We start from the raw sequence: 25,652 nt of genomic DNA on the forward strand, positions 1-25,652 counted from the left end.
TCTAGAACAGACCCAGAGAGCCAGGCTCTTCGGGCAGCACCTACCTTGCTGGGCCCCAGGACCTCCTGGGGATGAGGTAAGAAGGAAGAAAACTATGGGAAGGCGTCCCAGGCAATTACGATTTAATAAATTCTCTTTCAGCGCGTGTTCAGTGGGCCCCACAGAAAGTCCCTTCAGGCGGCGTACAAGGTGCAAGACGATGGAAACAGAATGTTTAATTGTGTCCTAATCTGCGGGGCAGGATGCAAAGAACAGTGGAAGGCCAGGGCTCTGGAAGGACGTGCGGCAGTAGCCGGGCGGAGTGGGGGCGGCCTGCGCACTGCCCCCCACAAGTCCCGGGACCTCCCCGAGGGGCAGCCCTGCGCTCCCCGCAGCAAGGCATGGCCGTGTGCCGCTGTTCCCTGCAGCATTCGGGGAACACAGACGCCGTCCCTGAGAGCCGGAGGTGAAAACACTTACAGGAAGCGATGACCTTGCGTCTCACAGTCGCCTTCCAGACCCTTCTCCAGGGCTCCATCCCAGTGCCGAGGGGCTTCTGAGTGAGAGAACCCCTCAATAACAGCGTCCCTCCCTGCTGCTCCAAGCAGTTGCTGTGTCATCTACCAGAGTGGGACATCCGTTAAAATTGAGGCATCTGCATCGATGCACCATCATTACCCAAAGAGCACAATTTACATTTTAGTTCCCTTTGGGGGTTGTACATTCTGTGGGTTTGGAAAAATATGTAATGACGTGTATCCATCATTATGGTGTCATACGGAGTATTTCACTCCCCTAAACATCCTCTGTGCTCTGCCCGTTGCTCGCGCCCCCTCCCCACCCCCCGCAACCACTGATCATTTGATTGTCTTCATAGTTTCGCCATTTCCATTCCCAGAATGTCCTATAGTTGGAATCATGCAGTATGTGGCCTTTTAGGTATGTGTTCTTCCACTTAGTAATAGGTTTTTAAGATTCCTTCATGGCTTTTCATGGCTTGATAGCTCATTTATATTTTTAGTGTTGAGTAATATTCTATTGTCTGGATGCGCCACAATGATCCATTCCCCCACTGAAGGACATCTTGTTTGCCTCCAAGTTTTGCTGAGTATGAAGGCACCTGCTGTGGATATAGTTTTCCATTCCTTTGAGTAAATAGCAAGGAGTGCGACTGCTAGTAAGAATACTTTGGATCTGTGAGACATGCCTGTCCTCTAAAGTGGCCACGCCATTTTGCATTCCCACCAGTCGTGAGTGAGCGTTCCTATTGCTCACCATCCTCACCAGCATTTGGTTTTGTCAGTGTTCTGGATTTTGGCCATTCTAATAGGGGTGTAGTGGTATCTCAATGTTGTTGTTGTTTTTAAATCTTTTATTTAAATTCGATTTAATTAACATATACTATATTATTGGTTTCAGAGGTAGAGTTCAGTGATTCATCAGTTGCATATAATGCCCAGTGCTCGTTACATCACGTGCCCTCCTTCATGTCCATCACCCAGGTACCCCATCCCTCCTCCCCTCCAGCAACCCTCAGTGTGTTTCCCGTGATTAAGAGTCTCTTCCAGTTTGCCTCCCTCTGTTTTCATCTTATTTTATTTTTCCTTCCCTTCCCCTATGTTCATCTGTTTCATTTCTTAAATTCCACATATGAGTGAAATCATACGGTATTTGTCTTTCTCTGACTGACTTATTTCTCTTAGCATCATACCTTCTAGTTCCATCCACATCTCAATGTTCTTTTAATCTTAATGTTCTTGCATTTCCTTGATGACATACTACATGGAACATCTTTTCATATGGTTATTTTGGATCTGTAATATCTTCTTTGATGAGGTGTCTGCTAAGGTCTTTGGCCCATTTTTAATTGAGCTGTTTGTTCTCTTATTGTTGCATTTTCAGAGCTCTTTGTATAGTTTGGATAACAGTCCTTTATTAGGTGTGTCTTTTGCAAATACTCTCTCCCAGTCTGGCTTTTTCTTCTCATTCTCTTGACATCGTCTTTCACAGAGAAGTTTTTATTTTAATGAATTTTTATTTGAACGAAGTCCAGCATATCAATTATTTCTTTCATAGATTGTGTCTTTGGTGTTGTATCTGAAAGTTATGACCACATCCAAGATTATCTGAATTTTGTCTTATATTGCCTTCTGAGACTTTCATAGTTTGTGTTTTACATTTGGGTGTGTAAGCCATTTTGTAATTTCTGGGAAGGGTGTGAGGTCTGTGTTGGGATTCACTCTTTTGCATGTGGATATCTCGTCTTTCCAGCACCATGTGTTGAAAGACTATCTTCGCTTCAGTGTGTTGCTCTAATTATTTTGAGACAGAGTTAGACAAGGAGAGAAGCCTAGAAAGGTGTTGGGAGTAGTTGGCGCCAAGGAGTGGGAAAACTCACGTGGGGATGGGAACTTGTGTTTTCCTTAGCAAGCTTTGCAGACTTAGTTGAATTTTCAAACTGAGTGCATATGTCACTTCAATAAAGTAAAAAGTAAGTTTTAATAAACGGGCAAAAGATAGAAACAATTTACAAAAAAGGAAGTGCAGACGGCTCAGTAGGAGCTCAGCCTCACCCATAATAGCAGAAATGCAAAGAGAGAGAGGCTCTCCTGGCTGGCTGGCAGGGGTCCAAAAGGTTGGTAACACACGGTATTGACAAGGTGAGTGGGGTACAACGTAGCCAGAAAAGGGAGCGAGGGTGTCCCCACGCGCTTGTATGGAAATATCTCCATGTTATTTTGCTAAGTGAAGAAAGCTCGGTGTAGAGCCCTGTGTATGGCGATTCCACTGGGCAAAGAAGAGGCATAAGGAGGAATTTGTGTATTTCCTTGGAACATCTCTCCTGATTTCCTCAGGGGATGGACTGGGAGCTCAGTGGTTAATCTTACGTGTCCACTTGACTGGGACATGGGGCATCCGGATGTGGGGTTCCACACTCTCTGGGTGTGTCTGGCAGGGGCGTTTCCAGATGACAGTAACCTCTGAATGGGTCGACCTGGAAAGCCGGTTGGCCTCCTCACCCTGGGTGGCCCTCAGCCAAACTGCTAAAGGCCCTCAGCAAACAAAAGGCTGAGTAGGAGAGAATCCCCCCCTCTGCCCGCCTGTCTTCCAGCTGGGACACTGGTCTGCTCCTGCCTCAGATTCAGACTCAAGACTGACGCCTACGCTCGGCTCCCTGCTTCTCAGGCCCTCGGACTTGGACTGGAGCCACACCATCGGCCCTCCCGGGACTCCGGCTTGTGGGCTGGGACTTCTCAGCTCCGCGATTACGTGAGCGAGCTCCTTCCAATACGTCTCTCCTTGTCTATGTCCTACCGGTTCCGTTTTTCTGAAGGACCTAGACTAATGGCGAAGCTAAGAGCGGAGTCAGGAGAGGACATTCTACCCTAGAATTTAAGCTTTTTGAATCTGAATCATGTAAATGGATTATGTATTCAAAGAAATAGATTTAATTTAAATAATGGGAATAAGTGAATAAAAATAATTCTGTTCATGATTAGAAACACACATTTCTTTCTACAAGGTGAACATCTGGGAATTGTATTTATCTTTAGATTCCCCAGTCTCACGTTCATTATCTTTCTGTTTATAGCTCTCCTCTCTCTTCTTGTCTCACTCTTCCTTTTCCATGCCCCGTCAGGTCCGAGGCTCTCCATGAGAGGCAGAATGACCACGAGATGACAAAATTATAGTACTATTTCAGTGATACACTGAGGTTCAAAGTCCGACTCTGGTCCTGTGGCTCAGGCACAGACAGACAGACAGACATGAATGGAAGTGAGGACACCAGGGAGAACATAGGGATCAGCCAGAGTCTGATTCGGGAACTTATAATAGCAAATAGATCTGGGTGGACAAGATACTCACATTGTCCTGAATGACACATTCTGACCCAATAAACAAAATGTGTCCAGCACATCTGCGGAGCTCTGCACTTCTGTGTTACTTGGGGAGGAAAATCCTTCCGGGGAGGGTGCAAGTGTGGATCGTCTAAAGGTATTACAGTTCCCTACTTCCAGTTCCCTTTTCCCGCCTCAAACCCCTTTGCCCAAGAAAGCTCCTGCATTCTCCGTGGCTCTTTCCCGTTTTGAAAAAGACAGGTTTACCCATCACTTATCCCTGCTATTACGCTGGTACATATATCACCAGACGGTCTTCGAGTGGTCTTACTAATTTATACTTTCACCTAAGAACTGGGTTTGTCAATCTTTAAAATGTTTTTAACATGATAGGTATAAAACAGTAACATAATATTTTAAAAATATATATGTCCCTGATTATTAGAGATGTTCAGAATATTTTCATGTTTATGGGACTAATTTTTCTTCCATAAAATGCTTCTTATACTATTTACCCAATTTTTTTTTATTGGATTGATGTTTTTAATCTGATTGATGAATAAGAATGCTTTCATAGATTCTTGCTACTCATCCTCTGTTAGTTACGCAGATAGGAACATTCACTCATGGCATTCAGGATATCTTTTTCTGCTCCTGGGGGACTGTGAAGGGGCTAATTTATCAGAATTTTCCTTTCTGGTTTATACTTTTTGGTCTTCTCAAAAAAAAACCCTTTGCCTTTCTTAGGATGCAAATACATTCTTCTGTATTTATGTCTAAATTTTTTTTTGCTTGCTTTTCATATTATTAGGTTTTCAATCCACCAAGATGTGATCTTTGAGTACAGAATGAGATGGGAAAGATGACGGATTAACCAGTAACCCCACCATCAATCCATCAATCCTCATCTACTCCCGCCCCACCTTGTAACAACACTTGTACCACATATTAGATTTTTCTATCTTACAAGTGTCAGCTTTCTCTTCTGTTTAACTCGTTTGTCTATTCCTCTGCCAGTCTTATTTCTTAATTACTACAGTTTTAAACAGTTTTGACTTCTAGTTTGGGCAAATCAAAACATCTTGGGTTTTTTGGGTTTGTTTGTTTGTTTGTTTGTTTTGGTAAAATTTTTCTGGCTTCTTTTGGTCCTTTGTTTTTTCACAAATATTCAGGAGTCAGCTTTTTAGTTTCCCCAGAGAGCTCTGCTGGGATTCAGGTTGGCACAGCATTGAATTTGTAGATTAATTTTGGAAAGATTGTCCTCTTTAAATAACTGAAATTTTTCCATTCAAGAATATGATCTAATTCTCCACTTACTAAGGATATCCTTATATTTTCCAAGAAAGATTTAAATACTCTTCTAAAAGGTCTTAAACATCTTTATTTACTCCAAAGTGAGTTTGCCATTGTGAATCAAACTTTCTTCAAAGTTGTATCTATTGGGGCGCCTGCGTGGCTCAGTCGGTTACATGTCTGACTCTTGATCTCAGCTCAGGTCTTGATCTCAGGGTTATGAGTTCAAGCCCTGCGTCGGGCTCCACGTTTGGCCCCGGGACCTGAGTCCCAGGAGGAGCTTGCTTTCAGGCTCAGCCTTTCTCCTGGGCCACGTGGCCACCTCACCCGCCACGGCTTCTACCACTTCTGTCGTGTCTTCCTCTGCCTCGGGGAATGGACGGCACCTGCCCACCCCCGGTGCGGCCAAGAGGAGAAGTGGACCTGTAGAAGGAGAAGGGCTTCCTGAGAGCTAGGAGCTAGGACAGTCTCTGTCCCGTCCTCCAGGCCAGCTTTCCCAGAAGCAGCAGTGAGCTGGTTCGTTGGGAATCCAGTCTTCCTCAAGATCAGGTCTGTTCCTCGTTCGGGAAGAAGTTCACACCTGCTCAGGACCTGGAAAGCCAACGCTCACTCTGGCCCGGGTCTGCGGCTCGATGGTCGCGGAGCAAATAGGAGGAGGAATACGGCCTCCACGCTGCCCAGCTCCCAGACCGCCTTTTGTGTGTCCTGGAAATGTATTCGCTCCATTCATCCCACAGCCATGGAGACCGACAGCAAAGGCATTTTTATTAAGTTCTCACTCAGAAAGCTTAATCACATTTTGGCAGCTTTTCTCCGGGACACAGAAGCACACGCTGTGTCCTTCCCCCTACCCTGCCCCTCGGGTTTGGGGATCACTCTGGCCCCGCTGCTCTTTGTGCCAAGTCCTCGGCCTCTTCCCGGTGCCCCGTGGATCGCTATCTACCCTTTCAGTCTGGAAACAATAAGGAGGAGAGTCTCAAAAACCCAACGCCTGAAGCGTTCTGATTTCACTCATTTCTTGCCGAGCCCGATTCCCTCGCACGGCCGCGGCCGAGGGACGCCCAGAGTGAAGTGTCTGCGCAGGAAGAAGCAGGGAAGCTGGTGGGTCGGGAGAAACTGAGGGGGGCCACGGCTTTACAAAGACGCCAGCAAACAGAGACCAGCTCAGGCCACACCAAGCACTGAGACCCGAAGGACACCAGTTGGGGGAGGCTGGGGCAGGGGGCAGAGCAGAGACGTGGAGGGTCGAATCCGGGCCATTTCAACAAATCCGCAAGAAAGGAACGAGGGATTGACAGAAGAGAGGACTACCGCGGAGAACAGGAGAACAGGACTGGTGGGGAGAACGTGCACAGTCTAGCAGGCCGGGGTGCTGAGCCGGTGCGAGCCGGACTCTACGCGGACTGGATCCTGTGAGCCCACTGGGAAAGTCCCAGGACTCCGTGAGCCTGTCAACTTTGCAGCCCCAAGATAACCCGGCTGGTCGAAGGTCCGAGCTGGGATTCACAGGCAGGCAGTCTCCAGTCGTGCCCTTCACGCACCTAGGCCAGTGAACAGCTAAGGATGTTATTTTGCATAAACTCCTTGGAGTGATATTTCCTTTAGGGTCTCCGTGATCTAGCCAGGGCCTTTTACTATCAACACATTAGTCACAGAAACTCTTTTATTTATTTATTTTTTAAGATTTTTATTCTTAAGTCGTCTCTACACCCAACGTGGGGCTTGAACCCATGACATCAAGATCAAGAGTCACGTGCTCTACCAACTGAGCCAGGCAGGTGCCCCTCATCACATAAACTCTTCACCAAGGCCGGGGTGAGTAGCTGCGAGGCACGGCTCCCATCAGCCTCTGTCGCTCCCCCTGCTTCTGCTCTCTCTCTCTCTGGCAAATAAATAAATAAACTCTTAAAAAGAAAAAAAAGAAGTTCTCACAGAGCAAAATCTCTCATACATTGGTTCGAATATGCAATTGTACCATTCAAGAGTGCCACCGAGTAGTGGAAAGTTTCCCTGGGTCTTGGAAACTGGGCTCATCACAGAAAAATACAGGCAGAAGGTAGCCCATGGCTTTGCAGAGAAGCCAGGCCCGGGGACTGAGCGCCAGGCTCTCCCCGGATGGAAGTGTGTCAGGGGAGGAAGTGGGTTATGATGACTTTGTAAAATGTGGATTTAATTTGGAAAAAGAAGTCTCATCCTTTCTTTGTATTTCTCAAAAAGCGGACTGCTGCTTTCCTAAGAAACGCAGTGCTGTTCTTCTAAGAGATGCTCCAACAGAAATGAAAGGCCGGCACGGTCTTCTTGGCCGGCTATTGATATTAATGCCGCAAACCACGGCGCACCAGGCAAAGGCCCCGCCTGCCCAGCGGACGGGGAACTGCGATTAGCTCGGAAAGCCTGGGCCCACGCCCGGCCCTGCTCTTCACAGGCTGTGTGTCTTCGGAAGGGTCATTCTGCCTCCCTGAGCTTGTATTTCCTTCTCTGGATAATGGAGAGAATCGTAGCTTGCGGGGTTACCTGCAAGACGTAAATGGTGTAATTTCAAGGGCAGCTCGCCTGGCTGGCACGGGAGGCAAGTGGCTCTCACTCTCTTCTGAGTTCAGGTGGCGCTTGCTCACACGTGCCTTGTGTCACTGCTTCCCCCTCGAGAGCGGGAGCTATTTAGGATCGGGGCGGGGACTGACTTCTGTCGTTCCTTTGCAGGGAACACTTGGCTAATGCGGGCACCTCCGGGTGACTGTTGAGGGCATGCTTGCGTCGGTACCTGGGTGAGTGGACGGAGATTACCAACCCAGCACAGTGCCAAGTAGTGTAGGCTGGTGGGTGAGAACTTAATCAGCTCCCTGTCCCCTCACCGCTCGTGACCACTGCCCAGCCTGGTGGTTCTCAGAGTCCAGCAGGCATTAGGATCACCTAGACGCTGGTTCAAACACACATGTCTGGGTCTCACCCCCCGAGAATTTCTAATTCAGACGGTCTGGGGAAGAGCTTGAGGCTTTGAATTTTTTTTTTAAGGTTTATTTGTTTATTTTAAATTTCTTTTTTTTTTTTAAGATTTTATTTATTTATTTTTGACAGAGAGACAGACAGAGCCGGAGAGCACAAGCAGGGGGGGTGGCAGAGGCAGAGGGAGAAGCAGGCTCTGCACTGAGCAGGGAGCCCGATGCGGGGCTCGATTCCAGGCCCCTGAGATCATGACCCGAGCCGAAAGCAGATGCCCAACCATCCGAGCCACCCAGGCGCCCCGGTTTATTTGTTAATTTTAGAGAGAAAGTATGTGAAGAGTGCGAGGGAGCATGGGGGAGGGGCAGAGGGAGAGAATCCCGAGCAGATTCCATGCCAAGCATGGAGCCTGACGCAGGGCTCGATCCCACGACCCTGAGATCACGACCTGAGCCGGAATCAAGAGTTGGATGCTTAACCGACTGAGCCACCCTGGCGCCCCGAGGATTTGAACTTCTAGCAAGTTCCCAGGTGATGTTGATGCTTCTGGCGTGGGGACCTCCCTTTGAGAACTGCTAGTCTGGGCTTCTCTCTTACAGGGAGCCCTCACCTGGGAGCTGTCGGGGCCGACGGTGTTTCCTCCACGATGCCCTACATGGCTGCCCCTTCAGATTATAAGGGGCGGGAGGGAGCTAGGCTGTTTAGCTGACGTCCTGGGTTGGGCCTGTCAGGCCATTGGGATTTCAAGCCACTGGAGCTGAGGGGCTCGGCTGCCAGAGCTGTGCTGCTAAAGCGTTAGCAGCGGGCCACTGAGGGTTTGGGGGAGATGCCCAGATTTAGGGCATTTACTAATACCTACGGTGTCAATACACTGTAGGCAATTTCAAGTTACCGCTATGTTACGTTGGGCAGCCTTCAATTTCTCCAAATGCGAAAGGGCAATAATAAAATCCATCCTCTGGAATCGGGAGTGTAAGCAATAATTCAACCTCAAGTCCCAGGAGCAGAATGGATGCCCAATCAGTGCTTACGCTTGTTCTCAGGATTTCCCCCCAGAACCCCCCAGGAAGCATTATAATTCCTCCCAATGAGTAATCCGTGCCAAGCTTCAATCACGGTGGGTATACATTTTCACGGTCAGGCATCTGTGTTTTAGAACCTATTTTAAACTGTGCTGGGAAAGTTACATTTTCAGTTGGCGTTTGGCCTAAAAATATAAAAAATCATAGGGCGCTTGTGCTGTGCCCCATTCCAGATAAGTGGTAATACGGTCTTTTCTCATTGACAGGTATGGTCTCTCGTTCCACGGCAGTGATATTAAGGATTTTTAAATGATGAATAATTACTCAGTGAAGATTGCCCGCTGTTGCCATTTGCCTGGCAGACAGTGCTGGAGAATTCCCCGAAAACCTAGAATAATGGGAAACCAGACCCTGTCCCATCTTTCGGTGCTGTTTTCTAGGACAGCATTTTCTTCTGTAGCAGGCATGTGCCCTCCAAAGACAACCTGGGCAGCATCGGGCACATTCTTGCAAACCTCCAAGTGTGCAGACCCCAAAACTGCTCATTTGGCAGGTACGGATGGGAAGAGAAGTGGACTCACCCGGACCACAGGCATCCCGGTTGTAGCGAGGAATCGGCAGGACCCGTCTCTCAGAACCCTCCGTCGGCTGGGGTCCACAGGCACGTGAACGCTGAACCACAGGGCAGAGCAGGAGGGACACCACCAAGCTTAAAAGATGAGCTTGTGCAACGCAAGGACAAAGAGCCGGCCTCGCTACGGCGCCACTGGGCTTCCACAGCTCAAATCTGATCTCATGACGAAGACATAGTCTCACACCACAGTCCAAACTTCTGTTGCGTGTATACTTGTCATAATTAAAACTGTTTGGCTGCAAGTAAAGGAGAACAACTCAAGTGGGTTCAGGCCTAGAAGTGGAGGTGGCTAAGGAGCACGAGGGGAGCCCAGAGCCCCCTGCCCTCAGCCCCCTAAACAGCTCTCCCCCCACCTCCCTCCCTGCGCGTCCGCTTCTCTCCTGTCTTTCTCCCGTCTGCCTTCCCAGGCACAGGCAGGAGATAGCTGCCCCACAGCAGTTAAGGGTCTTCCCTAAATGGAAACCACGGTAGCAACCTAGCGGAGCTCCTAGAATGACAGGGCAGGTGCAGGGCCCTCGGCGGGTGAGCGGCGTCCTCGGGGAAGGGGAGTCGTTGGGTAACCGCGAGGCTGGGACATCAACGGGACGCAGCCTTTGCCGCGAGGAAGATTACCGTCCCGCGAAAGACATACACGTTGCACGGACTGCAGTGGAAATGTTAAAACATAACCAGCATGGAAAGAGCGGTGTAGACAAAGTGCGGCGGGGGCTCCCGGACAAGGTGTGACTGCTGGTCGGGAAGGCACAGGAGACACGGAAATATAGTGGGTATTGTAGGAATGCTTCAACTGCTAGGCATTGGAAGGAAGCCCGAACCCAAAGGGTGAGGGGAAGTCTCGGGGGTAATCACACAGCCGCCTTGGATCCCAAAAACAAGATGGGGGGCGGGGGGGCACCCGGGATGAACGGAGAGAGACAGTTCGGAACAGCCTCTGGGAATGAGCACGTCCCAGAGTTCTGCGTCTGCGATGGGTGTGATCCTCCGAAGCGGCAGGCTGTGCGGAGCTCTGGGGGGCCCCTTCCCCGGGGCCGTCTTCCCTGGACCGTGGCACTTCAGCCCCGGGTGGCCATCCTGCTCTTGTTCTGGCTACGTCTTTGCCCACTTTATGCCTTTTGGATCCCGAGCCCTTGACATCGGCAGGGCTACCGGTTTTTGTTTGCAAAACTTACCAGAGCAGCATTACAACTTTGGCAGACGTGTCGAAAGCAAAAGAGCATCTACATTTAGCACAGAAGGTCAAAAAGGAGCCTGTGAGGAGGAAAATATGTGCTTAAACTTTTGACTCAGTTAAATGCGAAGATAAATTTAAGCACTCTTTGGTGTCAACAATTCCAACCTCATAAATTAGAAACAACTACAGTAAATGAGTCGACAGCATTTAAGCCAGCCTTTTTTTGGGGGTGGGGTGGGGTCTAATTATACAGCATGGGGCTGAAATCATTTGCATTGATTTATCCAATTTCCTATTGTCAAGTGCTGTGTCTATCCTTGATGTGATTATGTTAATGTGCTAATTAAGTTTGAGGCCCTTTGTTGTACATTCTGCTTTCAGCAAAATAAGAAAGTAGTACTGGAACTATGTTTTCCTTGAATGTGTTCTGGGATAAAGAGGGAAAGTGCCCTGTGAGAGCAGGAAACGTTATCCCCGGGGGTTGAGTGGGCTTAGATACAATTTAATGTGAACAACTGAGCGTATTTATGAGGCATCAGAAGCAAATAAAGGAGTATTCACACGGGGCAGGGTGCCCAGCCGGTCACATTGGCTCTCGGTGTTTGGGGGGAGAGCAAAGACTACTTGGCTTATGCTTCCCCCAATGCCACATTTAAGTCAAAGTTATACCCTGTTCTATTGTGCCCTGACTCAACTTACGCAGAGATTTTCATTGTCTTGCATGTTGATATTGCTTCTGAGATCATTTCACAACTCCAGAAGGGCTGAAGCCTGGACTTTGTCTGAGATAATAGGTATTTCCTAAAGGAGACGGGTAGAGTCCATTGTTTCAATTTGCAAATGGCCCCAGGTGTAGAAAGGACCCAGGAATGCTGGTTCCCCACTCCCCAGATGACGGTGAGAGGTCCGAGGGCACGTCGGGAGCTCCTGCCGCCTCCCCGCGTCCCTGTGCCAACACTCTGCGTTTGGGGGCTCCCACGGCAGACGGAGCTGAGTCCATCACGTCCAAAAGGGAGCTTTGAAAAGTGCATTGCAGACTAGCTAAGAGCTGGGATGTGGAGCCAGACAGGCCTGAGTGAAGACCTTGGCTCTGTCTCTTACTCGCTTCGAAGGCTCTTTAAGTGCACTGAGCCTTCACTACCCCCTCCGGGCAATGGGAATAAAAGCATGTTTCATAGACGCCGTTGAATATGAAGTACGTCACTGACTTATGTACCAAAACAAAAGGAAGACAGCACTGACGTACATTCTTAATATGTAAATTCTTATTTCATATTATTGAAAGAGTCCTTTTAGATGTATTTAGATACCTTTTTTAAAATCATATATCATTCTTTTAAAAAATTCCAGCATCGTTAACTTACAGTGCAATATTAGTTTCAGGTGTACAATATAGTGATTCAGCAATTCTACACACTACTCAGTGCTCATCATAAGTGTACTCTTTATCCCCATCCCTGTTCCCCCCATTTCTCCACCCAGCTCCCCTCTGGACACCATCAGTGTGTTCTCTAGAGTTAAGAGTCTGCTTCTTGCTTTGTCTCTTTCATTTGCTTTGTTTCTTAAATTCCACATGTGAGGGAAATCATATGGTATTTGACTTTCTCTGAAGGACTTATTTCGCTCAGCATAATACACTCTAGGTCCATCCACATTGTTGCAAATGGCAAGATTTCATTCTTTTTGATGGCTGAGTAATATTCCACTGTCTATATATACCACCTCTTCTTTATCCATTCATCTGTCGATGGACATCTGGGCTCTTTCCATAGTTTGGCTATTGTAGACATTGCTGCTGTAAACATCAGGGGGCATGTACCCCTTTGAATAAGTGTTTTTGTATTTTGGGGTAAATACCTAGTAGTGCAATTGCTGGATCATAGGGTAGCTCTACTTCTAACTTTTTGAGGAACCTCCATACTGTTTTCCAGGGTGGCTGCACCAGCTTGCATTTCCACCAACAGTGCACGAGGTTCCCCTTTCTCCACATCCTTGCCAACACCTGTTGTTTCTTGTGTTGTTGATTTTAGCCATTCTGACTGGTGTGAGGTGGTATCTCACCATGGTTTTGATTTGCATTCATTTATCACTCTTATGCACACATTAGTTCATCTTGTCCTAAAAATTGGTAGCATTCAGAGCCCTTCTTCTGAGTCATTTTCAACTCAGGCTTGTCAACGCCCAGGTGTTTCCTTATGGTATCATCCTCTGGGCCATCAAGGCTGGGAAAACGGAGTACTTCTTACAAGAGTGTTCACTGTTGTCTTCAGGACATTCTGCAAGTCTCGATGCTGTACTTTCTTGCTCTTACTAGAAAGGATCAACAAAAGGCATTTTTGTCCAAGTTTCGCATAGAAAAGGAATTCCAATGGCATCAATGTGACAATGATTGTGAACCCCAACGACTGTATGGCAAACCCTGTTTTGAGAAGTGTGCATCCAGAATCCATGAAGTACTGAGCTAGCACTTTCCTCTCCAGGCTATTCTGAAAAAAACAGCAATGGAATCTTGGAATGGTGCCTTACTATTCAATACATGATAGATAGCTATCATAATGCTACTCTAATCTTTTGTGATGGTTCTGTACATGTAGATCATCAAATAATTAAGGTAATACATTTTACCCAGGCTTCCAAAGTTATGCTAAATTATGTAGGAAATTTAGGTGCCCTGGGCCCCAACTTGGACTAATGATTCAGCTAATGACGTTATTTGTGGTTAGTTAAGGTCACCCCACCAGTTGTGAGATCAGAACACAATTCCATAATGACAAAATCATCACTGCAGCCACAAGCCCAGAGATAGGGTCCACGGACGAGGATTTTTACTGTTCCAAAAATGGTGGTAGAAACATTTCACCATTACACGCCTGTTAGAACAGTGAGAACCTAAAATAATGACAAAACCAAATGCTGGTGAGATTTGGGGTGACAGGGACCCTTATTTGATGCCGATGGGAATGCAACATGATGCAGCCACTTTGGAAGACAGTTTGGTGGTTTATTACAAAACAAAACATGTTCTTACCATGGGATCAGCAATTGTGTTCCTTGGTAATTTACCCAAAGGAGTTGAAAACCTGTGTCCACACAAAACCTGCCTGTGGATGTTTATAGCAGCTTTGTTCATAATCACCCAACCCGGGAAGCAACCCAGACGTCCTTCTGCAAGGTGAGCGGATAAACACACTGTGGTCCATCCAGACAATGGAATATCATTCAGCACTAAAAACAAATGAGCGATCAAGCTATGAAAAGACTGAAACGGCAAAGGCATGGAAGCAGTAAAAAGATCAGGGCTTGCCAGGGGTTCCGAGTGGGGCAGAGTCGAACAGGTGGAGAACAGAGGATTTTTAGGGCGGTGAAATGATTTGTATACCATGCTGGATACTTTAAACATTTGTCAAAACCCATAGAACGTAACACTAAGGGTGAACCCTAATGTAAACTATGGACTTGGGGTGATTATAATGTGTCAATGTCATCAATTCATCGATGGAACTTTATTTATTTTTTTTTTTTAAAGATTTTTTATTTATTTATTTGAGAGAGAGAGAATGAGAGAGAGAGCATGAGAGGGGGAAGGGTCAGAGGGAGAAGCAGACTCCCTGCTGAGCAGGGAGCCCGATGCGGGACTCGATCCAGGGACTCCAGGATCATGACCTGAGCCGAAGGCAGACGCCTAACTGACTGAGCCACCCAGGCACCGCCCTTAAAGTGTTCTAAAAAGTAAAGTCGACTAAGGAGAAAAGTAGAAACATTTCTAGATTAGAGGAACCTCCAGAGACATGACAATGTATAATTATGGATCGCGGCTCTGGGAACCAGAAGTCCTTTTTTCCATAAAGAACGTTTTTGGGATAATTGGGGAAAATGAATAATATTTGTAGCTTAGATAATTATATGGCATCCTGATAATTTCTTTTTTTCACTATTTCTTGATTGTAATAATGATAATGCGGTTATGTAAGAGCGAGCCCTTCTTCTTAGGGAATGCACGCTGAAGTGTGTGGCAGAAAGGGCTATAATGTCTCCAGTTATTCTCAAATGTTCAGAAAAAGATAACATGAAGATAGATGGAGAGAAAGCAATAAAGTAAGTGTTGCAAAATGTTAACAATTGGGGTGAGGTGTGTATGATCGTTCTTTCTAATATTTTTACAACTTTACTGGGAGTCTGAAATTATTTTGAAATAAAAGAGTACAAAAAATTGGGAAAATAAACCACTTAAAATGAACTAAAAAGGACATAGGATTCTACATTCTAGCTGCCGGCCCCCCTCCCCCGTCCCTGCGTCACTGTATTCGGGGGTCATCCACTACGAACTGAAGACCTCCTCACCCTGTAGCTGATGCTACAAACACAAAGTCCAATCACAGACATCAGGGGACACAACTTTGCACTTTAGAGAAGTTAGGTCAGTTCGCTTCTGATTTCGTTAGAACATCCAGCACACCTGGGGGTCCAATCTGAACACCTGAAACCGTCGACAGCACCAGGGACACCACACCCGTCAGAGGATGTGCTGACTTAGTGACCAGTGAGACCACGTGGCCAGCCCTCGGCGTGGTCAGCCTGCAGGCTCCCGCCACCTGAGGGACCGACCTCGCCCGGGGCATGAGGGCCATCCCACCTTCCGACACCTGCTCACTCTACTCGTTTCCACAGTTTACAGCCTCCTACATCTTATTTCAAGTAACTGCACGAAATTAACCCGGGAAGCTACATTTCAAGTGTGCATGTTAAAGTGAGATACATCTATTCACACATGGGGCTGACTTTAATTAAAACGGGAGATTGAGTGAGCCAACACTTTGGAGTCAGCCCAGTCGGGGTTCATGTATTTAGCTCTGGAACTCATTAGCTGTGTGACCTTGGGGAAGTCACTCAACCTCTCTGAATATCAGTCACCAGATCCGTAAAATGAGAATGAGAATAAGTGAATTAAAGAATTACAAAGGGTGGGACGCCTGGGTGGCTCAGTTGGTTAAGCATCTGACTTTCGATTTCAGATCAGGTCCTGATCTCAGGGTTGTGGGACTGAACCCCGAGTTGGGCTCTGTGCTCAGCGCAGAGTCTGCTTGTCCCTCTCCCTCTGCTCCTCCCCCTGCTCACACTGTCTTTCAAATAAATAATTAAATAAATAAAATCTTTAAAAAAACGTTACAAAGGGTTAAATAAAATATATACAAAAATAATCTTGAATCTTTTAGGCACTTTATAGAGATATACAGTATATTTATAGACACAAGTCTACATATTCACATAAATACAAATGTGATATAGTTGTTACTTAGATTGTATTGATTAAAATTGGAAACCAGTATGACCAAAATGCCCTCCACGGTGGCCAGGAGATTCTCAGCATCAGCTTGGGGCATGACCATCGTCCATGATCTGGAACATTTGTTTTGTTTTTTTTTTTAACTCAAGCAAACTTATCAGACCTTGAGAGACAGACTGAACTGACCAAATGCCAATTTATGTTTAATGGGGAACAAAAATAGAAAGTACATCAGCGTTGTTCCTGTGGGCCGACCAGCTCATGACCTCCTTACAGCAAACCTCCTCAGGGAACCAGCTCATACCCTGCGGGCTGCCAGGGAAGGTGTGTTGTGCGTGTGCAGTGAGGGGAGATGAGACAGGTGGCCCTGTGGCCCGTATCACGGAGTCACGACAGACAAACGCATCCCCCGCCAAGGAGAGGAACCAGCCACGTGGACAGGTTCCACTGGAGTCCTGGACACACTTTGCTTCTTGCATGTTCCTTGACATGGCTCCTCATAGATCATGGCCTCCTGTCGAGAAAGGAGTTTTGACTATATTCGGTTTTTGTTTGGTTTTCTGTTTTGTTAGTTGTAACTTCTCTTCCTCCTTCTTCTCTTCTTCCTCCTCCTCCTTCTTTAAATATATATTTATCTTTAGTAGGTGTTACTTAGATTCTCTATTCCTGTTCTTTCTGCTTGTGAATGAAGAAAGAGCTTTCAAGTCAACATCTGCCTTGGACAATTTTATCAGTTTCGTGTTGGTTTCCCACCTCCAAGTTTAGTCCTGAGCTCGGTCTCACCCCAGGATCCTGACTTTAATTTTCTGTCGCTCAGAAACACCCACGCCAACCCAGTGAAGGGCTCTTCTCTGTGGGCGCTGAGAGAGTAACAAGGGAATCTCCCAACAAGGAACACACGCATCCCCAGGAAAAGAGAGAGAGTGAGGGTTTCAGGACGCCTTCTATTAACAGTGTCTGGAATGTGTCACCACCAGCCAGGATGCTGACGTCCTGTGGGCTGGCTCCCCACCGGAGCAAATCCTTGTGAGGTGTGTGAACAAAGTAGGTTCTGGGGGACTGCACAGGGGCAAAAGCAGATGGTTCGCACAGCAAATATTGGGATTATTATTACTTTTAATATTATTACTTTTCCCTTCAAGGATTATAAAGCCAAAGATGATTTGGTCAACAAACATTCTGTTTAAATCACAATTTTAGAAGCTTGAGGGATGAAATAAAGCGCATGTGAAGATCTGTGCCCCCTCCTAAGCTTTTTCTTGCTCATTTCCCCTCACTGAGACAGTAAGTGACAGCTTACCAAACAGTGACAGGGGAATGAGGAGACTCCAGCCCCACCCTGGCCACCACCCCACAATCCTGCATTGATTTTTCTCTCTAACAGGGAATTTTCTTTATAATCATATGTAAGGTCGAGAAGCCACGCATAGGAAAACTTACCACTACCAGCCTCACCATCGTCTTGTTGAGACCGCAGGGGCAGGAAGAGGAACCTACAGCCTGGTAGGTCAGGAAGGAAATGCAGGCCCCCCTTCAGTCTTCTCGGGGAGCTGGTGAAGGGAGGGATTTCCCCTCTCTCTGGGAGCAGAAAGAAATCAGGGCTCTGGACTTTAAGAAGCAGGGGAGGCTAGAGCACTTGGGGTGGGGGGGTGTGCGTGGGGGCAGGCAGTCCAGTGGCCCCAACACGCCCCTGGTCTTTGGTTTGGCTCGGTGTTCAGTTGATGGCAAGTGGGTTTTCAGTGCAAGAGGCAGATGAGCAGCACATAGAATGGTCAGTTTCTGGGGTCCGTCCGTACCTGGGCCAGGAGCTGGAGACACGTGCGGGTTCTGGCCCCATTCACGGGTGGTGAGAAGAAGCAGGAATGGCCCTTCGTAGATGAGGAGAGCAGAGGCCTGCCCTATGGCTGACCCAGGACGGCAGCCCTGGTGTGGGCAACAGAGCCCAGCAGAGTAGAAATCTAACAGGATCACCAGAAGAGACAGGTGCCAGCCAGGAGAGAGGTCTGGAGCAGATGTTGCAGGGAGGTGGCCGACTGGAGTGGTGAGGCCCCAAGAAAGACCTGTGGGAAATTCAGATCCCTTGAGAACCCCCAGGAGACACCTGGGGGGCAAGAAACCTTGTGAAAGACTAGACCTCCTGCTAATGGGGAGAGGTGGGTGTCCATGTCATCCTTTGAGACACAGCAATGAAGCAACAGTGATTGACCTGCCTTCCCTGCAACCCCCACCTCGCCCCGGATGCTAACGCAGTCCAGAGCTGGTGCATCTCTAACCTTTAGTCCCCTGATGGACACAGCAAGCAGGGACAACTGGAGAATTTCTAAGGTTTGCCTCTAACTTACGTACGAGATGGTTTTTTGAAATTCAATTAGAAAATCCCAAGACTGTGTTTAAAAAAGGTAGATATGCAGAAGACCAAAATTTCACCCCTCAAGGAGTTAGACTCCGGGTGCTCAAAATAACCGTCCTTCAACAGAAACGTGCTGATTTCCCTCTGTCAGTGTGACCTACAGGGAGGGAGTCGTTGTCTCCTGTCCCCTATTTGTGGTGATATGCATGCTAATGACGAGCAGCCGCAGACCAGTTGTCTGGATAATGAACTTGGTCCAGGTGTGTTGCCTCTGAGTAACCGGCGGGGACGCCAACAGAATGTTGGAGATTACTTGGAGAGAGAGATTAATCATTAACTAACTCCACTAATTCACCTGGCATTTTTAAGCAATAAAGACCTCTTTACAAATAACATAAGCTCAAAGAATTAGAATTACCTGCTGAAACGTTGAGATGATCTTATTATGCTGGGGACGAAAAATTGTCATCTGTGAGGGTGGTTTCCAAAATGGATTAATACAAACAGGAAAGTGGCTACCTATGGAAATCTGAATAAATGCACACATGTGGCATTTCATCACGAAGGAGGCCAAGTCAAAAATGCCTGAGCCTGCGAAATCATGGTGTCAAGGCGACTAGAAGGTCCGAAAGGGCTGAGCGTCGAGAAGCAGGGGTTACGGTTGCTGCTGGAAATGGAGCCCCTGAGCTCCTTCTCACGCACTTGGGGAGCATGAGGACTCACCCCGAGTAGGGCGCCGAGCTCGGAGTATCCTTTTTTCATAATCCTTTCCCTCTTGTTCTCCAAGAGTAACTGATGCAGCTTTTAATATAATATGATCCGAATTTTGGCAAGAAAAAAAAAAAGAAGAGCCCAGCCAGGAGGGTTGTAAGGCATGTGCTGGGAAGCTCGGCAGCATTCACTGGGCATCCCACCGTGGAGGACACGGACTGGAGGCATGGTGCGCTACGTGAGCACTGTCGTCTGATGAGACGGTCGCCTTCCCCACCACCCATACTTGCCCACCTCACTCACTCCATCATACTAGATTATTTCCCGTGGCTCAGGATACGAGCTAGGTACCAGGGAAGAGACAAAAATATGAAGGCCCAAGCTCACAACTTAATGAAATGAGCATACAAAAGAAATGGATCCCAGCACGGTGGGGTATGTGGCAGAGTAGGGAAAGCTGGGACACGGAGCCCCTTCATGGAGGCAGTTATGTGATTTCCACTGGAAGCGAGGAGGCAATCAGGAATAAATGGTTACTGACGAGTAACCCTTCTCCCCCAGGGGAGAAGGGCATCTTGGGGAAAGGAGGTATCCCTGCGTATGTCGTGTGTTGGAAACGACAGGATCTGGATTTTATCGGCGCACAGCGGTTGGTGGGGAGGGTGGGGGCTGGTAGGTGGATACACGGAGGTCCTTTCCAAAGACTCCACCCTTATAAACATTTCTGACTTCTTGCTAAATCAGTGTCTGCATTTATCTCAGATCAGTTTTTCCCACGTTGTTAGAGACCAACTGTGAAAAGAGCCTTGCATCCTTCTCTGGAGACATCGTCCCTATTCTTTCGAGCCACGGGGTTCCACCAGGAGGCGCTTTCTTCTTATAGACGGGTCTCCTGTCCCGAGAGGGGACAGTCATGGTCACCTGATCCATGCACATGGTTGATCCGGGGTAGGCATCGAAGCAGGGCAGCCCCAAACTTCAACTCTGTGATGCAGGAAGAGATGGAGCCCCTCTCCATGCATGGGGGCCAGAAATTGCGCCAACTCTACTTGTCAGGAGCAAGGTCTTCCCCACGCGGAGGAAGGTGGGAGTAGCGAGGAGGAGAGAAGATGTGCACAGTGAGTCCTGGTGATGCTCAGAGGCATGGCTCCAGTTTTCCTGAAGTGTAACTATACTTGGGTCCTTCACTCTTTCTTTGGATTCTTCCATTGGCATCAATTTGAGTTGGGGAGCTCTCAGGTTCAAAGTGATAAGTCCTTACTGATGGGCTCCACCATTTTAACCTGAATGGGGTTCACTCATTTTCATTTATTCCTGTTTAATAATCAAATATTTGCAGCTGTGAATTTTTCTCTGGGGATAGCTTTTGCTGTGCAGAGTCATCTTTATGCTATTTTCCAAATTATCAGTCGCTGTGGTTTTGAATTCCTTACTCCCCCCCCCCCAAATGTGCCCCATTTCATCCTTGGCTACTGAACCTTCTTGGATAACAGTCGTAATAGCAACAAATACATTTTGCCAACCACATGTGAGATAAAGTTCTAAGCCGCTCACAAATGTTAGCTCACTTAGTTCTCACAAAACCTCTTTGGGGTAAGTACTGTTTTATCCCTATTTCATAGACGAGGAAACTGAGGCACAGAGAGTGTAAGCACGGGGCAGGTGAGTGGAGTGTTTGCACACTGGCCGACTGGCTTCCGAGGCCACGATCGGGAAACAGTGTAGTTTACACCACTCTGTGCGGGAGGGAAGACCACCAGCATGCTGCCAACGACTGAGAAAGCCGGAGAACGCCGCCAAGGATGGGGGCAAGCACCTGCCGCCCCTATTCCTGAGAAGCCCGGGCCATCGGACTCTGGGTACTTTTAGCCTGAGAGCAGCTCCCCAGGGACGGACACCTCCAGGGAGGAAGATCCTGCCTCTCTTTGCCGTCCAATGTTGTCTCCAAACCCACTGGGTCCCAGCCATGTGCCCTCCCCCCGGGGGCCGGGAGGACTTCTTTTAGGGCGAGTGGAACAGACCCTTTGGTCCTACGATCTGGCTGAGAGTAAACCACGGGCTTCAAATCGGCACATGTCACGTTAATCATGAGTTGCTGTGTATTAGATCTATCACATGCTGGAAGAGCTTGGCTGAAGTCTACCGGGCCGAGGGGAATTTCGTCCATTTCTTCTTGAGTTTCTAGCAGCATGTGCACACTTTGCTCCTTGGTTTTGATCCCTCAGAGTTCACAGATGGGGCATTTTCACTGTAGATGTGTGTGTCTATTATGTTCTAACTTCAGACCATCCCTTTGTACTACGCAGCAGGGGCAGAAATCCACTCACCCCAGACTCCTTTGAACCCACTAAACTCACCATGAGCACAGAAAGCATCTCCTCTGGAGACGGTGGTCTCCTTCAGATGGAATGCAGGGTCCTCCCGAGGCCCTTATCATGCCACCCCCTCTTCCAGGTGGTGTCCAGCTGGTGGGGAGCAAGGGCCCTATGATTCTTGCTCCCCTCCGTTCTGAGTGCCTGGGGGGTCACCTGGCCGCTGAACCTGAAGGCATCTTTAGGAGGCCTGGATTACTGCTGAAATCTGTGGCCCAGGTTTGGAGCCTTGTTCGTTGAGCCCTGCTCCCTGAGGCCTGCTGGTCCCCCTCACCCAGGAACCTGGAAGCCTAGACTCAGTACTTCGTGTCCCCTCGCCTGCGGGAATGCAAGGATCCCCGGCACACCACGCGGAGGCCCCAGGGAGCCAAGGGCGCCATGTGGGACCCAGCTCTCCGGCCGCATCCCTCCATCCCTGCACAACCATCCTGTGCAGTCTCCCTCCCTGGGCTTCCGAATGGGGGAAAGCCCTCAGCTGTTGGCTTTTCCATCAGCTCGTTGGAGGTGCCTCTCCAGGGACTCAGGCCAGACGATGGAAGTCAGAACACGTGGGTCTGACAGCCTGCTCCTTCCCCTTCTTCCTCTGCCCACTCTCCCCGAGGCAGAACAAGAGACTCTGCCCCTTCCCATGTCTTTCTGTCTCCGTCTCTCTCTCTGCGTCTGTCTGTCTCTCTATCTCTCTCTTGGGGGCCTGGGGGGTCCTGCCACACGTCCCTTCTTCTCTGCTGAGCTATGAGTCACCTTCTAAAGCCTCTCAAGTATACCGAGCACAAACATCTCCACATCCAAGTCCATGGTCGCTAGCACTCAGCAGGGGTTCGAGTCACCTGCCACACAGGTGGGGAAAGCAAGGCATAAGAGGCTTCACGAAGCTCCAGGGTGGGTCGAAGGCTGTGGTGGTGACAGAGGACACCTGTGCCATACTCTCTGCTTCAAAGCCTGTGCGCCCCTAAACCCGCGGCCCCATCCAGCTCTGGGCTCAGTCCCTGCCTCGAGAGTAACGGGGAGACCCGCTGGCTGGGGGGCTCCACCACCGCTCTGTCCAGCGAAGAACAAGAAGTTAGGAAGAAGGGAGGGGTGAGGGAGGGGGAGAGGGGCCGAGCAGTGTGCGGCAGAGAAGAAACGCCCCTGCTTGCAGATACGGCAGCCCCGTCTGTCTGTCTGTCTATCTGCCCTTCCACGCCCTCTGTTTTGGAGGAAGGCCCTGCTTTCATTCCTGGCCTCCTGCTATCTTGAAGGGAAGAGCAGAGAACAATCTTGGGGTCATCACACGTCGCACAATGGGAGTCCTGTCTCTCGTGTCAGAACTCACAGGGATGGGACGCAGCGGCCAGGTGACCGACTGCGTTCCCCACCCCCCACCCAAGAGTTTCACCCGCACTGTGGCTGCCGGCCCAGGGCGTTTCTGGGAGAAGCATGCTCCCAAACACTGATCACGATCACGTGCTATGGGCCCAGCGGGTCTGCCTTCATTCCTTTTTTTAAAAAATGCAAATCTCAGCTTCCAATTCAACAGCCTCCTTTGGAATTTAAAAGAGTTCTAGGTTGTTTAAAGGTTGAGCGGAATTCCTGAGCCTGTTAACTGGTCACAGTCTACTAGCTCTCATAATTAGCACGAGACCACTGTATTGTGTAAACGCCACTCAGTATTCAACAATGACTAACCGCTCCATTTCAGACTGTTTACTTAGGAGTGGGGGCTGTCCTCCACAATCGATGTTTCTGGGTCTTTACCTATTTAACAAGAGAGAAGAGAGAGACGAGACACAAGGTAAGGGCCCAGATCCCCCATTTCTCTACCCCTTCACAACACCTCCCCTGCCCAGCCGCCAAATCCCAGCACTGTGGGTGACCCGGTACCAAGTCTTGCCAGGCTACAAACTGTGTGACCTTGGGATTCTCCGGTCCCTAATCTGCACAGGGTGAGGGCTGAATTGGGCAAGAGCAGAGATCACCCACCCTGAGACGTGCAGGGACTGGGGGAGAGGGTGAAATGTCTCCTTCTGATAACTTCACACATGTTCTTACTCAACTGAAAAGCATAGCATGACAGACTGGAAGCGGACTATGGAAGTGTCCCAACCCCCAGCAGCTGGCCACGTGCTACCTGTCCTTTATCGCAAAGGACAAACGCAAAGAGAAGGATTAAAGATATCTGCAGAGTAATATTGACAAAATGGGCAGCAGGGCTCAGCACAGTAAGGAAGTAAAACTTGTCAACAAATACGTGTGTACATGTTAAATGTGTGTGTATGTGGTAATGTGTTATGTTCACCCCAATTTTCTTTTTCAGGGCAGATATTACAAATACATTTGTTCGCAGACGATATCAAAGGGAGCCACAGGTCATGGCTGATGGGGAACCCCCCAAAGAGAAGGGCTTGCTGACTTCCAAGGAGCGTGGAGGGTGGGAGGGTGCAGAGCTCGGTGGGAGCAGGGGTGCGGTGATGCTGGGTGCCCCGCATGAAGATGGGCCACCAGACACAGCCGTCAGTGGGGAGCAGGGCCAAAAAGGGAACATCTAAGATGGATTTTACCTTGTTTGATGTGGTGTGAACAAGGTGAACCTCCTCTTGCGTTTACCTTAAGAAATCTTCAGTCCTATACTGTGTATCACGTGCATGTGGGTATTTGAGTGTGCCGTCTTTTGGGGTATGTAGAAAAGAAGCTGGGTTCTCATTTGGCTTGATGTTGGGAGAATCGGGGACATTCTACTTGGTACAAGGACGCTGGGGGGTGCCCAGCTGACATCCGAGTTGCTCTTTCTCTCATTATCTCCCTGGGCCTGGCCTATCTCGTTGCCAAATGCCCCCAGGCCTTAGTCCGCACTTGAAAGGTCTTCTCCATCCGCCTCTCCACATCCTGCTCATTTCTTCAGAGCCTGCTTTTCATTTTCCCTGACCACTCCACAGTCTCTCCGCCTGCATTCATTCACCCCCACCCACCCCAGCAGCTGTGTGCTTCCTGAGTACAAGTATCTTCTTGGGCTCCTCTCCTCCCCACCCCCAGGCTAGGCCCTGGAAGGACAGGGCCCCCGTGGTTTCCTTTCCATGGTACACTCAGCACCTAGTTGGCATACTGCCGGCGTTCAGTGTCTGCCCAACGGATCACCAAATGAATATCATTAAGTGCCTATTAGTCAGATCAATAGTGACAAATGTTTCCCAAAGACAATGCCTATTTGAAAATACATCCCGAGCATTGTTTTTCTACCCCCCAAAAAAATGTTTTGGAAAGATTTAGGAGAGTCTGATGTTTTTGTAAACACTTGCACATTTAGGGGCCTCTTGCCCTTCTTGGCTCTCACCTGGGATGTATTCGTTCATCCGCGTGAGCTTGACGCCTGGTGGGTTTTCTTCCTAAGAGCCATGGGCTTTCACAGGGATCCGAGGGTGGTGGAAAAACAGAGGCCCCTCCAAGCTCTCTGCAGCTTAACCTCATCAGGACAAGCAGATAAAAACATCTAAAAATCTGTTCAGTTCCCCGTTTGGTCGTGTGCACAGGCTCTTGCCCCACCCGCAGGTAACACCCGAGGCCAGTCCCCAGGCCAGAGCCAGAGCAGGGCCCAGCGCCCCCGTCAGAGCTCAGTCATCCCGCTCCCGGGCCGGCGGCCTGGGCCGGAGCGCACCGAGCGCGCTCGCGAGCTGTCCCCGCCTCGGGGCTCTCTGGGCGCCGGGCGCTCAGCCCTCGGCCGCGGCTCGGCCCGGGAGCAGGCGGCACGGCCCCGGCATGCTAAGTGGGCCGCACTGGGCGCCTTTGTTCCCCGCGCCTCGGAGGACCGCTCTCCTCTGCATCTTAATGGGCTTCTCCCCCGCCCGCTCTGCGCCCCGGCCCCCGGCCTCCGCGCGGCGTCCCGGACACCCGAGCGCGGGACGGCCCGCCTGCGCTCCCCCCGCCGGGCAGGCCCAGCACCTGCGCCCGCCAGCCCCCCGCCAGCCCCCCACCCCGGGGGTCCCGCGGCCCGCGGCGCAAGTCTCGCGCTGCTACGGCCCGGCGGGGAGCGGCGGCCCGCGCCCCCCGCCGCGCGACAAAGGCCGGCCCGGGAGGCGGGGCGGGG

At 49.2% G+C, this 25,652-nt stretch overlaps 1 long non-coding RNA gene across 1 annotated transcript; it reads right to left on the reverse strand.

Annotated features, from left to right (window-relative positions):
- Positions 1–6,834: 6,834 nt before the first annotated feature.
- Positions 6,835–25,270, reverse strand: LOC116624319. Its single transcript, XR_004297867.1, has 4 exons — positions 24,903–25,270; positions 10,877–10,955; positions 9,655–9,943; positions 6,835–6,993 (listed from the first exon to the last, which is right to left on the reverse strand). It is a non-coding gene; the product is annotated as an uncharacterized LOC116624319 (long non-coding RNA).
- Between the last annotated feature and the right edge of the window lie 382 nt (positions 25,271–25,652).

The sequence above is a fragment of the Phoca vitulina genome, unplaced genomic scaffold, assembly GCF_004348235.1.
Source record: "Phoca vitulina isolate PV1807 unplaced genomic scaffold, GSC_HSeal_1.0 scaffold65, whole genome shotgun sequence".
In the NCBI taxonomy this organism is placed as follows: Eukaryota; Metazoa; Chordata; class Mammalia; order Carnivora; family Phocidae; genus Phoca; species Phoca vitulina.